This window comes from Mesoplodon bidens (genome assembly GCF_964165515.1).
Source record: "Mesoplodon bidens genome assembly, chromosome: 11".
NCBI lineage: Eukaryota > Metazoa > Chordata > Mammalia > Artiodactyla > Ziphiidae > Mesoplodon > Mesoplodon bidens.
In genome coordinates this window covers 80,328,808-80,344,048 of record NC_138167.1, presented here as the reverse complement: position 1 = coordinate 80,344,048, position 15,241 = coordinate 80,328,808, and the positions used below count along the sequence as shown (strand labels likewise).

Genomic DNA, 15,241 nt, shown 5'->3' with positions numbered 1-15,241 from the left:
ACTTTCTTGCCTCCCTCTTACAGGGGCCCTTGTGATTACATGGGGCCCACTGGATAATACAGGATAATCTCATCTCAGAATCCTTAAATTAATCGCATTTACAGAGTCCCTTTTACTGTGTAAGGTGACATATTTACAAGTTCTGTGGAATAGGTTGTGGAGATCATTGGCTGGTGTGGGGGGCGCATTTTTCTGCCTACCACAGGTGATTGAATTTTATTTTCTACCCTGCCTGTCACAATCAGGCTTAACTAGCCAGGCCAGTAAATTCATGTGTTATCAGATGGCACTTATTATCAATGGAATGAAGCTAGTTGCCTTGTATCTTAATAATTGGGGGAATTGTAGGGTTGACAAAATATCTTGAAAGGTTGTCCAGCTTGTATCCCTGACTTTCAACACTACTAGACTTACAGCTTCCTGTCAGTTGAGTGTCTGTTTTTGCACATAGTGCTGTAGGGAAGGAGATTGTGGAAAGTCGGTTCCAATAAGAATCATCCCAGTGGGAGATTCTCCCATGTATTTGGCATCTGTATTAAATAAACTATTAATTCCATTTCTGCAATTAATTCTATCAGTTACTTATCTTTAAAAATAAGAATCTTTAGTAACTTGTTTATCTTATGTGTAATCTCAAGAAAAAGAAAAATTGGGAGTTGACTGTAACAACCAATGGGTTTTTGCAGGCAGGCTTTATAGATTCATTTGACATCTGGCAACTGATTTTCCTTGCTTCAGATATTCATGTATTCAGTAAATGCTTGAGAACCTATAATGGATCTTGGCACTGTTTTGGGGCAAAAGGGATTCAAAAAGCCTGTGCATCTAAGGAATTTAGGGGAGGAATTTAGGAATTAATTCAAAAAGGCTGTGCATCTAAGGAATTTAGGGGAGGAATTTAGGAATTAATTCAAAAAGCCTGTGCATCTAAGGAATTTAGGACTTACGGTCTGGTAGGGGAGGCAGATATACAAACAAATTACATCATGTGTGATAAATTGAACAGTAGAAACAAGTATAAGGTACAAAGTTAGAACAAAGGAAGGAAGCTTTCTGTCTGGGGGAAGAAAATGAACAAGACAGGCTTCCTGAAATGACATTTTAGCTGGAGTTTGAAGGAAGAATAGAAAGAAGTTTACAAGACTGACTAGGCAAGGGTGGGAGAGTAGAGAAGGTGGGAAGGGTATTGGGTAGTTACTGGAGTGGGGAAGGACATATGGTGCAGAAGAGGGTTTAGGACATTTGGCAGGTGTACTGTTGACCCTAATGAGTCTGGTAGGTTCTCAGGGTATTCCCTATCAGGACTATTATACAGCTTCCTCAGTCTTTGGTTGCCTCCATCCATTTTCTGGGGAACTTAAAAAGATAGTTCCTGACTTCTAGTGCTTAATAACTTTTTTTTGTTTACAATATATAATCACCAATTAAGATAGTTTATGACAGGCTTCCCTGGTGGCGCAGTGGTTGAGAGTCCGCCTGCCGATGCAGGGGACACGGGTTCATGCCCTGGTCCGGGAAGATCCCACATGCCGCGGAGTGGCTGGGCCCGTGAGCCATGGCTGCTGAGCCTGTGCGTCCGGAGCCTGTGCTCCGCAACGGGAGAGGCCACAACAGTGAGAGGCCCATGTACCGCAAAAAAAAAAAAAAAAAAAAAAAAGGATAGTTTATGACAAGATGACAAAATAAATACAATAAACAGTAAGCACCTGAGAGATTCAGAAAGTTGGAGGCTAGGGCACATCTATTGTACACACCTGGTTTTAGTTAATACTTCACAGCCCTTGTTAACAGTATTGATCATACTCTTGTGAGAAGTAGGCCTAATTCCTAAGCCCTGGTTTTTCTCCTTCGTCATTGTAGAGAAGTTTCATCAGACTCAGAGCCATGCACATTTCAGGGCTAAGGATTTATTTATTTATTCACTTTTTTTCCCCCGCTCCTGCAAAGTTGATCACCAAGGATATTTCAGGATAAAATTGGTTTAAATTTCTTTAGTGTGAAGAAATGGTCTTCCTTTCAATATAGTGATGAATTTCCTTTAAACTATGTATTTATAATATACCAATTTATAGGGTTAAAATGTGCTTTTTTCTTTTTTTTTTTTTTTTGTGGTACGCGGGCCTCTCACTGTTGTGGCCTCTCCCGTTGCGGAGCACAGGCTCCGGATGCGCAGGCTTAGCGGCTGTGGCTCACGGGCCTAGCCACTCTGTGGCATGTGGGATCTTCCCGGACCGGGGCACGAACCCATGTCCCCTGCATCGGCAGGTGGACTCTCAACCACTGCACCACCAGGGAAACCCTAAAATGTGCTCTTTAAATCAGTTTAAACCGCTCTATATTATTGAGGTGAATTTTCAATTTTAGGGGTTAAAATTGACCAACAACTTATGGGATTAATTAGCCAGGAATCATATTGTATAAATGTGGTCTCGGAATAGATTTTCACCACTTTGTTTTGAGAAAATGCCAGAGATACTAGCAATTGTCCAGTGCATAATGAGCTTAATTCATATCCCTTATAAGCTTTTGTGAGATCTCAAGTACAGAAGATTGAGTAAATTATATTAGTTTATAGCCCATTATCCTATTAGGTCTATCTAAGACTTAGGTTCTTGCTGTGTTTATTTCCTTTTAAAAATTTCCCATTCTCATTTCCCTCCTCTAAAGGAAAACACACTCCTCCTATGTGTTTCCTTTACGCAACTACAACAGTACTTCATTTCTGACTCCAGATGTGTGAGTTTTCCACACATCCAGCAATTCTTCAACACGAGCTGGGTGTCCTGTGATTTAACTCACTTCTGAAGCTATCTACCTGGAGATAGCATCAGATCCCATAGGTTAAGGGTTCAGTCCTACAAGACTGCCCCCTAACCCCTTCATATGCCAATTGCCAGTCCAGGTTGTTTGTTACCTGTGCTTCTGACATCTATACTTATTAGATTACTGGTTTATTATACAAGGATAAAACTCTGGAACAGCCACATGGAAGAGATGCATGGGGCACGGTATGTCGGAAGGGGTGTAGAGCTTCCGTGCTCAATTTGGGTGTATCACTCTTCCTACATCTTGTGTTCAGCAACCCAGATGCTCTGTGAATCTCGCCCTTTTGGTTTTTTTATGGAGTCTTCATTCATTATGTAGGTATGATTGATTAAATCCTTGGCCATTTGTGATTGAACTCAATCTCCAGCCACTCACTTCCCTGTCCTCTGGAGGTCTGGAGGGTGGGGCTGAAAGTTCCAACTCTAATCAAGGGGTTGGTTCCTCTGGTAACCAGCCCCTATCCTTAGGTTATCTAGGGGCTTTTCAGAAATCACTTTATTAACAGAAACTCAGGTGTGGTTAAAAGGGGCTTGTTATATGAATAATGTAAGACACCATTTCACTTTTATACCCTGGAGCTATTTCAGGAACCAGGAACAAAACTAAATAGTATAACAAAAGATGCCCCTAAGGCTCTTCTTATAGGGGAAATTACAAGGATATTAGAGCTGTGTGCCAGGAAGAGTGATGAAAACCAAATATATATTTAATCACAGAATCACACCTCCCCATAGGCGATCTTTCTAATGTATTTATTGTATATTCTTTGTAAATGTATGTGTAATGTATGTTTTCTTGTAAAATGTTTATGTTTATATGTAAATATTTTAAATTTGCATAAATGTTAAAGTGTTAATTATTTTCTTCTGTTTTTTATCTCACTTGATACTATGTTTTTAAGATTTATCCTTGTTGTATGTACATATTATTTGTTACACCTGATTGCTACCCTCCATGGGGTACCTCCAGTACATTTTATTGTTCATTCCCTAGTTAATAGATACATAGATTGTCTCCAACTCTTTGCTGCCCCAGCAAAGCTTGGTTGAACTTTTACAGAAATGAGAACTTCTTGAGTATATGTAGCTAGGACCAGAATCACTAAGTTACAGGATATATAAATATCAAATTTGATGGCCCTCCAATCTGTGCATTCCCATCAATAGCGTGTGAGGGCTCCTATATCCTCACTTCTTTAGTGACACTAGGTATCATCCAGCTTTGTAATTTTTGCCAGGCCAGCAGGTGTAAAGTGATATCTTTTAATTTGCATTTCTCTGATAACTTGAGTTTGAACCATTTCTTCATAAGCTTTTTAGGCTTTTGGGTTTCCTTGTTTATAAATTTTGTTGATAACATTTGTCAGTTTTTCCATTTTGTTGCTTTTTAGGAGTTTCTTATATATTCTAGATAGTAGGGCTTGTTGCTTTTAGACTTTGTAAATACTTTCTCCTTATATTATCTGTATTAATTTTGTCCTGGATGTCCTTGATAGAAATCTTTAATTCTGGTGTAGTCAAATTAATTTTTTTGTCTTCTAATTTGTGCTTCCTGAATTTTCTTAAGTAGTCCTATTATAGTCTTACCATTCATATTTAGCTTTTTAAAAAAATAAATTTATTTATTTTATTTTTGGCTGCGTTGGATCTTGGTTCCTGTGCTCAGGCTTTCTCTAGTTGTGGCGAGCAGGGGCTACTCTTGGTTGCCGTGGGCCGGCTTCTCACTGCAGTGGCTTCTCTTGTTGCAGAGCAGGGGCTCTAGGCGTGTGGGCTTCAGTAGTTGTGGCTCACGGGCTCTAAAGCGCAGGCTCAGTAGTTGTGGCACACAGACTTAGTTGCTCCGTGGCATGTGGGATCTTCCTGGACCAGGGCTCAAACCTGTGTTCCCTGCATTGGCAGCCAGATTCTTAACCACTGCGCCACCAGGGAAGCCCCATATTTAGCTTTTTAATCTATTTGGAGTCTGCTTTTGTATATCCACTAGTTCAAGAGTAGATACTTTCCTAAAGAAAAAAAAATTTTTTTTTTTTTGGCCATGCTGCGTGGCATGCAGGATCTTAGTTCCCTGACCAGGGATTGAACCTGTGCCCTCTGCAGTGGAAGCGTGGAGTCTTAACCACTGGACTGCCAGGGAAGTCCCCCTAAAGATGAATTTTAATCTCTGTGGAGTTCATTTCCATTCTAAAATATAGGAATATTAGACTTTTGCTGTTTAATTGTGGTATAAAACCTTTTTTTTTTTCTTTTGTAAGTGTGGGTAACTGTATGGGTTACAAACTTCATTAAAACTGTGTTCCTACAGAAATTTTGTTATCTTAGAGTGGTGTTTGGTGTATATTAAAGAATACCATTAAGTGCTTGCTTCGGCAGCACATATACTAAAATTGGAACGATACAGAGAAGATTATCATGGCCCCTAATCCTTGCGCAAGAATGACACGCAAATTCGTGAAGCGTTCCATATTTTTTTTTATGCCCAAGGCTTTTTGTTCTTATTTTGATTAACATTTTTGGAAGGATTCTTGAAGAATAAAATAAATCACATACGTACAGCAAAAAAAAAAAACTTTTAAGTTCTTAACTACTTATGCCTATACATTCTTAGGAAACCCACTTTCCTTTTGAAAGTTCAACCCTTTATTTATTTATTTATTTATTTATTTATTTAGGGAAATTATAAAGAGTTGACGTATTTTTAAACCATTCACACAATTTTATTTAAGTGCTGAGTTTTTAAAGTATGAAAGTTTTCTCCAGAGGCTGTCTACCTGTTTGCTTCCTTCTTTCCTAAGATTTCCTTGATGCTATTAGATTATTAATTGCTACTTGCATAAACCTCATGTGAAAGTAGGAGGGGTTAATTTCCTCTGAATAAAGGCAATTTTCCTCTGATTAAGTTTCTCTGAATGAAATTATAGGTACAAGCCTCATTCAAGGCTAAATTGCTCCCTCTTGTGCCCATAGTCAAGATGTTTAGATTCTTTCTGAAATGTGAAATTAATGCTTCTGTATTTAACTGTCTTACTGTGATGGTAGGAGATTGGCAGATCAGTTGGTCTTTTGGGCTGTTTGTCTTTCTTTTTAAAGCTAATAGTGTTTTATTTTTCTTGCGTATGTTAATAATGCCCTAATTTAGTTTTAAATTTAGGAGAGAAAGACCTTTGATAATGTAGATAATAGACACTTAAATTTATTTTTATTTATTTATTTTTTGAATTTTGTTTTATTTATTTTTTTATACAGCAGGTTCTTATTAGTCATTAATTTTATACACATCAGTGTATACATGTCAATCCCAATCTCCCAATTCAGCACACCACCGTCCCCATCCCCCCACGGCTTTCCCCCCTTGGTGTCCATAGGTTTGTTCTCTACATCTGTGTCTCAATTTCTGCCCTGCAAACCGGTTCATCTGTACCATTTTTCTAGGTTCCACATATATGCGTTAATATATGATATTTGTTTTTCTCTTTCTGACTTACTTCACTCTCTAGATCCATCCACGTCTCAACAAATGACTCAACTTTGTTCCTTTTTATGGCTGAGGAATATTCCATTGTATATATGTACCACATCTTCTTTATCCATTCGTCTGTCGATGGGCATTTAGGTTGCTTCCATGACCTGGCTATTGTAAATAGTGCTGCAATGAACATTGGGGTGCATGTGTCTTTTTGAAATATGGTTTTCTCTGGGTATATGCCCAGTAGTGTGATTGCTGGATCATATGGTAATTCTGTTTTTAGTCTTTTAAAGAACCTCCATACTGTTCTCCATACTGGCTGTATCAATTTACATTCCCACCAGAAGTGCAAGAGGATTCCCTTCTCTCCACACCCTCTCCAGCATTTGTTGTTTGTAGATTTTCTGATGATGCCCTTTCTTTTTTTTTTTTTTTTTTTTTTTTTTTGCGGTACGTGGGCCTCTCACTGTTGTGGCCTCTCCTGTTGCGGAGCACAGGCTCTGGACGCGCAGGCTCAGCGGCCATGGATCACGGGCCCAGCCGCTCCGTGGCATATGGGATCCTCCCAGACCAGGCCACGAACCCATGTCCCCTGCATCGGCAGGCGGACTCTCAACCACTGCGCCACCAGGGAAGCCCACCCTTTCTTTTTTTTTTCCAGTACGCGGGCCTCTCACTGCTGTGGCCTCTCCCGTAGCGGAGCACAGGCTCCGGATGCGCAGGCTCAGTGGCCGTGGCTCACGGGCCCAGCCGCTCTGCGGCATGTGGGATCCTCCCAGACCGGGCCACGAACCCATGTCCCCTGCATCGGCAGGCGGACTCTCAACCACTGCGCCACCAGGGAAGCCCACCCTTTCTTTTTTTTTCCCAGTACGCGGGCCTCTCACTGCTGTGGCCTCTCCCGTAGCGGAGCACAGGCTCCGGACCTGCAGGCTCAGCGGCCGTGGCTCACGGGCCCAGCCGCTCTGCGGCATGTGGGATCCGCCAGACCGGGCCAAGAGCCCGTGTCCCCTGCATTGGCAGGCGGACTCTCAACCGCTGCGCCACCAGGGAAGCCCACCCTTTCTTTTTTTTTTTTTTTTTTTTTTGCAGTATGCAGGCCTCTCACTGCTGTGGCCTCTCCCGTAGCGGAGCACAGGCTCCGGATGCAGAGGCTCAGCAGCCATGGCTCACGGGCCCAGCTGCTCCGCCGCACGTGGGATCCTCCCGGACCGGGGCATGGACCCGTGTCCCCTGCATTGGCAGGTGGACCCTCAACCACTGCGCCACCAGGGAAACCCTGACGATGCCCTTTCTAACTGGTGTGAGGTGATACCTCACTGTAGTTTTGATTTGCATTTCTCTAATAATTAGTGATGTTGAGCAGCTTTTCATGTGCTTCTTGGCCATCTGTATGTCTTCTTTGGAGAAATGTCTTTTTAGGTCTTCTGCCCATTTTTGGATTGGGTTGTTTGTTTCTTTAATATTGAGCTGTGTGAGCTGTTTATATATTTTGGAGATTAATCCTTTGTCCATTGATTCGTTTGCAAATATTTTCTCCCATTCTGAGGGTCGTCTTTTCGTATTGTTTTTGGTTTCCTTTGCTGTGCAAAAGCTTTTAAGTTTCACTAGGTCCCATTTGTTTATTTTTGTTTTTATTTCCATTACTCTAGGAGGTGGATCAAAAAAGATCTTGCTGTGATTTATGTCAAAGAGTGTTCTTCCTATGTTTTCCTCTAAGAGTTTTATAGTGTCCGGTCTTACATTTAGGTCTCGAATCCATTTTAAGTTTATTTTTGTGTATGGTGTTAGGGAGTGATCTAATTTCATTCTTTTAAATATATCTGTCCAGTTTTCCCAGAACCACTTATTGAAGAGAATGTCTTTTCTCCATTGTATATCCTTGCCTCCTTTGTCATAGATTAGTTGACCATAGGTGCATGGGTTTATCTCTGGGCTTTCTGTCCTGTTCCATTGATGTATATTTCTGTTTTTGTGCCAGTACCATATTGTCTTGATTACTGTAGCTTTGTACTATAGCCTGAAGTCAGGGAGTCTGATTCTTCCAGCTCTGCTTTTTTCCCTCAAGACTGCTTTGGCTATTCGGGGTCTTTTGTGTCTCCATACAAATTTTAAGATTTTTTGTTCTAGCTCCGTAAAAAATGCCATTGGTAATTTGATAGGGATTGCATTGAATCTGTGGATTGCTTTGGGTAGTATAGTCATTTTCACAATATTGGTTCTTCCAATACAAGAACATGGTATATCTCTCTATCTGTTGGTATCATCTTTAATTTCTTTCCTCAGTGTCTTAGTTTTCTGCATAGAGGTCTTTTTTCTCCCTAGGTAGGTTTATTCCTAGGTATTTTATTCTTTTTGTTGCAGTGGTAAATGGGAATGTTTCCTTAATTTCTCTTTTAGAGTTTTCATCATTAGTGTATAGGAATGCAAGAGATTTCTGTGCATTAATTTTGTATTCTGCAACTTTACCAGATTGATTGATTAGCTCTAGTAGTTTTCTGGTGGCATTTTTAGGATTCTCTATGTATAGTATTATGTCATCTGCGAACAGTGACAGTTTTACTTCTTTTCCAGTTTGTATTCGTTTTATTTCTCTTTCTTCTATGATTGCTATGGCTAGGACTTCCAAAACTATGTTGAATAATAGTGGTGAGAGTGGACATCCTTGTCTTGTTCCTGATCTTAGAGGAAATACTTTCAGTTTTTCACCATTGAGAATGATGTTTGCTGTGGGTTTGTCGTATATGGCCTTTATTATGTTGGTAGGTTCCTTCTGTGCCCACTTTCTGGAGAGTTTTTATCATAAATGGGTGTTGAATTTTGTCAAAAGCCTTTTCTGCATCTATTGAGATGATCATATGGTTTTTATTCTTCAATTTGTTAATATGGTGTGTCACATTGATTGATTTGCGTATATTGAGGAATCCTTGCATCCCTGGGATAAATCCCACTTGATCATGGTGTATGATCCTTTTAATGTGTTGCTGGATTCTGTTTGCTAGTATTTTGTTGAGGATTTTTGCATCTATATTTATCAGTGATATTGGTCTGTAGTTTTCTTTTTTTTTAGTATCTTTGTCTGGTTTTGGTATCAGGGTGATGGTGGCCTCATAGAATGAGTTTGGGAGTGTTCCTTCCTCTGCAGTTGTTTGGAAGAGTTTGAGAAGGATGAGTGTTAGCTCTTCTCTGAAAGTTTGATAGAATTTACCTGTGAAGCCATCTGGTCCTGGACTTTTGTTTGTTGGAAGATTTTTAATCACAGTTTCAATTTCATTACTTGTGATTGGTCTGTTCATATTTTCTATTTCTTTGTGGTTCAGTCTTGGAAGGTTATACCTTTGTAAGGATTTGTCCATTTCTTCCAGGTTGTCCATTTTATTGGCATAGAGTTGCTCGTAGTAGTCTCTTAGGATGCTTTGTATTTCTGTGGTGCCTGTTGTTCTCCTTTTTCATTTCTAATTTTGTTGATTTGAGTCCTCTCCTTGTTTTTCTTGATGAGTCTGGCTAATGGTTTATCAATTTTGTGTATCTTCTCAAAGAACCAGCTTTTATTTTATTGATCTTTGCTATAGTTTTCTTTGTTTCTATTTCATTTATTTCTGCTCTGATCTTTATGATTTCTTTCCTTCTGCTAACTTTAGGTTTTGTTTGTTCTTCTTTCTCTAGTTCCTTTAGGTGTAAGGGTAGATTGTTTATTTGAGATTTTTCTTGTTTCTTGAAGTAGGCTTGTATAGCTATAAATTTCCCTCTTAGAACTGCTTTTGCTGCTTCCAGTAGGTTTTGGTTCGTCGTGTTTTCATTGTCATTTGTCTCTGGGTATTTTTTGATTTCCTTTTTGATTTCTTCAGTGATCTCTTGGTTATTTAGTAACGCATTGTTTAGCCTCCATGTGTTTGTGTTTTTATGTTTTCTTCCCTGTAATTCATTTCTAATCTCATAACGTTGTGGTCAGAAAATATGATTGATATGATTTCAGTTTTCTTAAATTTACTGAGGCTTGATTTGTGACCCAAGAGGTGATTTATCCTGGAGAATGGTCCATGTGCACTTGAGAAGAAAGTGTAATCTGCTCTTTTTGGATGCAATGTCCTATAAATGTCAGTTAAATCTATCTGGTCTGCTGTGTCATTTAAAGCTTCTGTTTCCTTATTTATTTTCATTTTGGATTATCTGTCCATTTGTTTAAGTGAGGTGTTAAAGTCCCCCACTATTACTGTGTTACTGTTGATTTCCTCTTTTATAGCTGTTAGCAGTTGCCTTATGTATTGAGGTGCTCCTATGTTGTGTGCATATATATTTATAATTGTTACGTTTTCTTCTTGGATTGATCCCTTGATCATTATGTAGTGTTCTTCCTTGTCTCTTGTAACATTCTTTATTTTCAAGTGTATTTTATCTGATATGAGTATTGCTACTCCAGCTACTTTTGATTTCCATTGGCATGGAATATCTTTTTCCACCCCCTCACTTTCAGTCTGTATGTGTCCCCTAGGTCTGAAGTGGGTCTCTTGTATACAGCATATATATGGTTCTTTTTTTTTTTTTTTTTTTTTTTTGCCGGACGAGGGCCTCTCACTGTTGTGGCCTCTCCCGTTGTGGAGCGCAGGCTCCAGACATGCAGGCTCAGCGGCCATGGCTCACAGGCCCAGCCACTCTGCGGCATGTGGGGTCTTCCCGGACCAGGGCATGAACCCGTGTTCCCTGCATCAGCAGGCGGACTCTCAACCACTGCGTCACCAGGGAAACCCTGGTTCTTGTTTTTATATTCATTCACCAAGCCTGTGTGTTTTGGTTGGAGCATTTAATCCATTCACGTTTAAGGTAATTATCAATATGTATGTTCTTATGACCATTTTCTTAATTGTTTTCAGTTTGTTTTTGTAGGTTCTTTTCTTCTCTTGTGTTTCCCACTTAGAGAAGCTCCTTTAGCATTTGTTGTAGAGCTGGTTTGGTGGTACTGAATTCTCTTATCTTTTGTTTGTTTGTAAAGCTTTTGATTTCTCCATTGAATCTGAATGAGATCCTTGCTGGGTAGAGTAATCTTGGTTGTAGGTTCTTCCCTTTCATCACTTCAAGTATATTATGCCACTCCCTTCTGGCTTGTAGAGTTTCTGCTGAGAAATCAGCTGTTAACCTTATGGGAGTTCCCTTGTATGTTATTTGTCATTTTTCCCTTGCTGCTTTCAGTAATTTTTCTTTGTCTTTAATTTTTGCCAATTTGATTGCTGTGTGTCTCGGCGTGTTTCTCCTTGGGTTTATCCTGTATGGGACTCTCTGCGCTTCCTGGACTAGGGTGGCTATTTCCTTTCCTATGTTAGGGAAGTTTTCGCCTATCATCTCTTCACATACTTTCTCTGGTCCTTTGTCTCTCTCTTCTCCTTCTGGGACCCCTATAATGCGAATGTTGTTGCATTTAATGTTGTCCCAGAGGTCCCTTAGGCTGTCTTCATTTCTTTTCATTCTTTTTTCTTTATTCTGTTCCACAGCAGTGAATTCCACCATTCTGTCTTCCAGGTCACTTATCCGTTCTTCTGCCTCAGTTATTCTGTCATTGATTCCTTCTAGTGTAGTTTTCATTTAAGTTATTGTATTGTTCATCTCTGTTTGTTTGTTCTTTAATTCTTCTAGGTCTTTGTTAAACATTTCTTGCATCTTCTCGATCTTTGCCTCCATTCTTTTTCCGAGGTCCTGGATCATCTTCACTATCATTATTCTGAATTCTTTTTCTGGAAGGTTGCTTATCTCCACTTCATTTAGTTGTTTTTCTGGGGTTTTATCTTGTTCCTTCATCTGGTACATAGCCCTCTGCCTTTTCGTCTTGTCTATCTTTCTGTGAATGTGTTTTTTGTTCCACAGGCTGCAGGACTGTAGTTCTTCTTGGCTTCTGCTGTCTGCCCTGCCATGGATGAGGCTATCTAAGAGTCTTGTGTAAATTTCCTGATGGGAGGGAGTGGTGTTGGGTAGAGCTGACTGTTGCTCTGGTGGGCAGAGCTCAGTAAGACTTGAATCCCCTTGACTGCTAATCGGTGGGGCTGGGTTCCCTCCCTGTTGATTGTTTGGCCTGAGGCAACCCAGCACTGGAGCTTACCTAGGCTCTTTGGTGGGGCTAATGACACTCTGGGAGGACTCACGCCAAGGAGTACTTCCCAGAACTTCTTCCAGTGTCCTTGTCCCCATGGTGAGCCACAGCCACCCCCCGCCTCTGCAGGAGACCCTCCAACACTAGCAGGTAGGTCTGGTTCAGTCTCCCCTAGGGTCACTGCTCCTACCCCTGGGTCCTGATGTGCACAGTACTTTGTGTGTGCCCTCCAAGAGTGGAGTGTCTGTTTCCCCCAGTCCTGTCAAAGTCCTGCAATCAAATCCCACTAGCCTTCAAAGTCTGATTCTTTGGGAATTCCTCCTCCTGTTGCTGGACCCCCCAGGTTGGGAAGCCTGACGTGGGGCTCAGAACCTTCACTCTAGTGGGTGGACTTCTGTGGTGTAAGTGTTCTCCAGTCTGTGAGTCACCCACCCACGGGTTATGGCATTTGATTTTACTGTGATTGTGCCCCTCCTACCATCTCATTGTGGCTTCTCTGTCTTTGGATGTGGGGTATCTTTTTTGGTGAGTTCCAGTGTCTTCCTGTCGATGATTGTCCAGCAGCTAGTTGTGATTCTGGTGTTCTCGCAAGAGGGAGTGAGAGCACGTCCTTCTACTCTGCCATCTTGGTTCCTCTCTTGATACTTAAATTTAAATCTGAAAAATTCATTAGCTAGTTGTATCAGGATACTTTCTTTGCCTTGTCTTTAATCCTGGGATGATTTTAGAAAATCTTAAATAGAAAGTGCAAATTAAAAAAAAAAACACTTCAGGAGCAACAGGTAGTTTAAAACTGTGTTTTTAACATAAGAGTTGTAGTATCTTCATTTAAAAAGAAGTAAAGTTCTTTCCATTTTCCCTTCTGTTCTTTCTCCTAAATTCATTACCAGTGGTAGTCATGGTTAATAGTTTAGAGTGAGTTTTTCCAAACTTTTTCCTGTGCATTTACAATCATGTACACACAGAGAACATAGCTGTAAAAGTAAGTGAAGCCTCACGGATTTACTGTTTCGTAAGTGTTGACTCAAGCTGAAGCAAGCCTAGAGAACGTCAGGAAGCTTTCAGGAATAAAGAGTAGGACTTGTTTACCTTCTTGTAAGGCATTGGCACTGGTAATCAAACCATGCTTCACAGCCTTGCCTTACCTCACTTACTGCAGAGTTCTATTTCTTCTGGTCATTTGTGTTTGTAAAAAATATTTATTTATTTATTTAGGCTGTGCTGGGTCTTTGTTGTGGCACGTGGACTTCTTAGTTGTGGCATGCATGTGGGCTTTAGTTCCCCAAGCAGGGATCGAACCCAGGCCCTCTGCATTGGGAGCACGGGGTCTTACCCACTGGACGACAGGGAAGTCCCTGATCATTTGTTATCTTTTAGATTCTCTTGTAGTTACTACTCAGTTCATTGTCAAATTCTGATCTAGGTCCCCTCCCCTCATTCCCAAGCCTTTGCTATACCTTCTAGACTCCTCTGTGATCAGGAAACTCCTCTATATCATCAGCCCTTCTTGGAATATTTGCCTCCTTGCCTTACATGAAACTGGGCAGTTCCTTGAGGATACCACCTTCTCCATAGCCTCCTTCAGTGGTGTGGCAACTTTTTTCCCTTTCTATTCCACATATTTCAGCACCAGGAAATGGGTGGATGCCGTCCTTGCTCTCTGTTACCTCGTCCAGGCCATTAATACTTCCTTCTCCAGCTAAATTCTTTGTCCTTTGAGGTTCATTTTTCTAATCTTTCCCTGTTATGTTATTGCCCTCTCATTCATTGATGATTGGAGTTGTTAGTTATAAATTTAAGGCCTTCTTCTGGTGGCACTCTTAGTAATTTTGATATCTATGTGGATGTGTCATCCAAAATCTTGGCCTCTCAGTTTCTTGACTTCTTTATCTGCAGTGACCATTTTCTTCACTACCCTTCAGCCATATAATTCACTGATCACAGGCTGGATTCTGGCCCATGGCATTACCAGAAACGATACCAGTTTTGAAATCTTGCTGTTAAACATTCTATACCACTGTTTGCCTACATCCATCTATTCTGTTTTTCAAGTTCACTACAGTTTTCTGACCTGTCAGGGCTTATCCCTTAATTCCCTAATATCCCCACTGTTTATCCCATCAGCCCCCTCTTAGGTTTGGGCCTAGATTTTTATTGCCCATCATTTAATTGCTCCTCAGCACATATTCTTCACTCTTTTTTTTTTTTGCGGTACGTGGGCCTCTCACTGTTGTGGCCTCTCCCGTTGCGGAGCACAGGCTCCGGACGCACAGACTCAGCGGCCATGCCTCACGGGCCTAACTGCTCCGCGGCATGTGGGATCTTCCCAGACCATGGCTCGAACCCGTGTCCCCTGCATCGGCAGGCGGACTCTCAACCACTGCGCCACCAGGGAAGCCCATGTTCTTCACCCTTTAGTTCTCTCCTTATCTTGGGTGAAAGATGATTCCTTCTCTGTTGCTAGGAGATAGAATAGGTATTTTTCTTGATCCCCATTGCTTCATCCAGACGTTACTTCCTTTCTCCTTGCTGAAGAAATCACCCAACTGAATTCCAATTTAAATTCATGATCATAAACCTTGGCAATTTTACTAGGTTCATTTAGTGGATGTGTAACCATTGAATTGGGGTTTGTAGGGTGTAATCAGAAAACAACTTTACTCTTTTCCCTCATTGCCTGTTTTAAACTCTTCTCTGAGACTGATTCTTTCCCTGGCCTTGTACAGGTTCAGAGTATCCAGGTCATTTCACTAATTAAAGTGTCAGGTCCTGGGAATTCCCTGGGGGTCCAGTGGTTAGGACTTGGGCTTTCACTGCTGTGGACCCAAATTCGATCCCTGGTCAGGGAGCTAAGATACCACAAGCTGCGTGGTA

The 15,241-nt window shown here is 40.9% G+C and overlaps 1 protein-coding gene across 6 annotated transcripts in view; it reads left to right on the top strand.

Moving 5' to 3' along the window:
* Nucleotides 1-15,241, top strand: part of APAF1 (apoptotic peptidase activating factor 1) — a 93,131-nt gene that overhangs the window by 6,980 nt on the left and 70,910 nt on the right. The gene's annotated exons all lie outside the window — the stretch shown is intronic.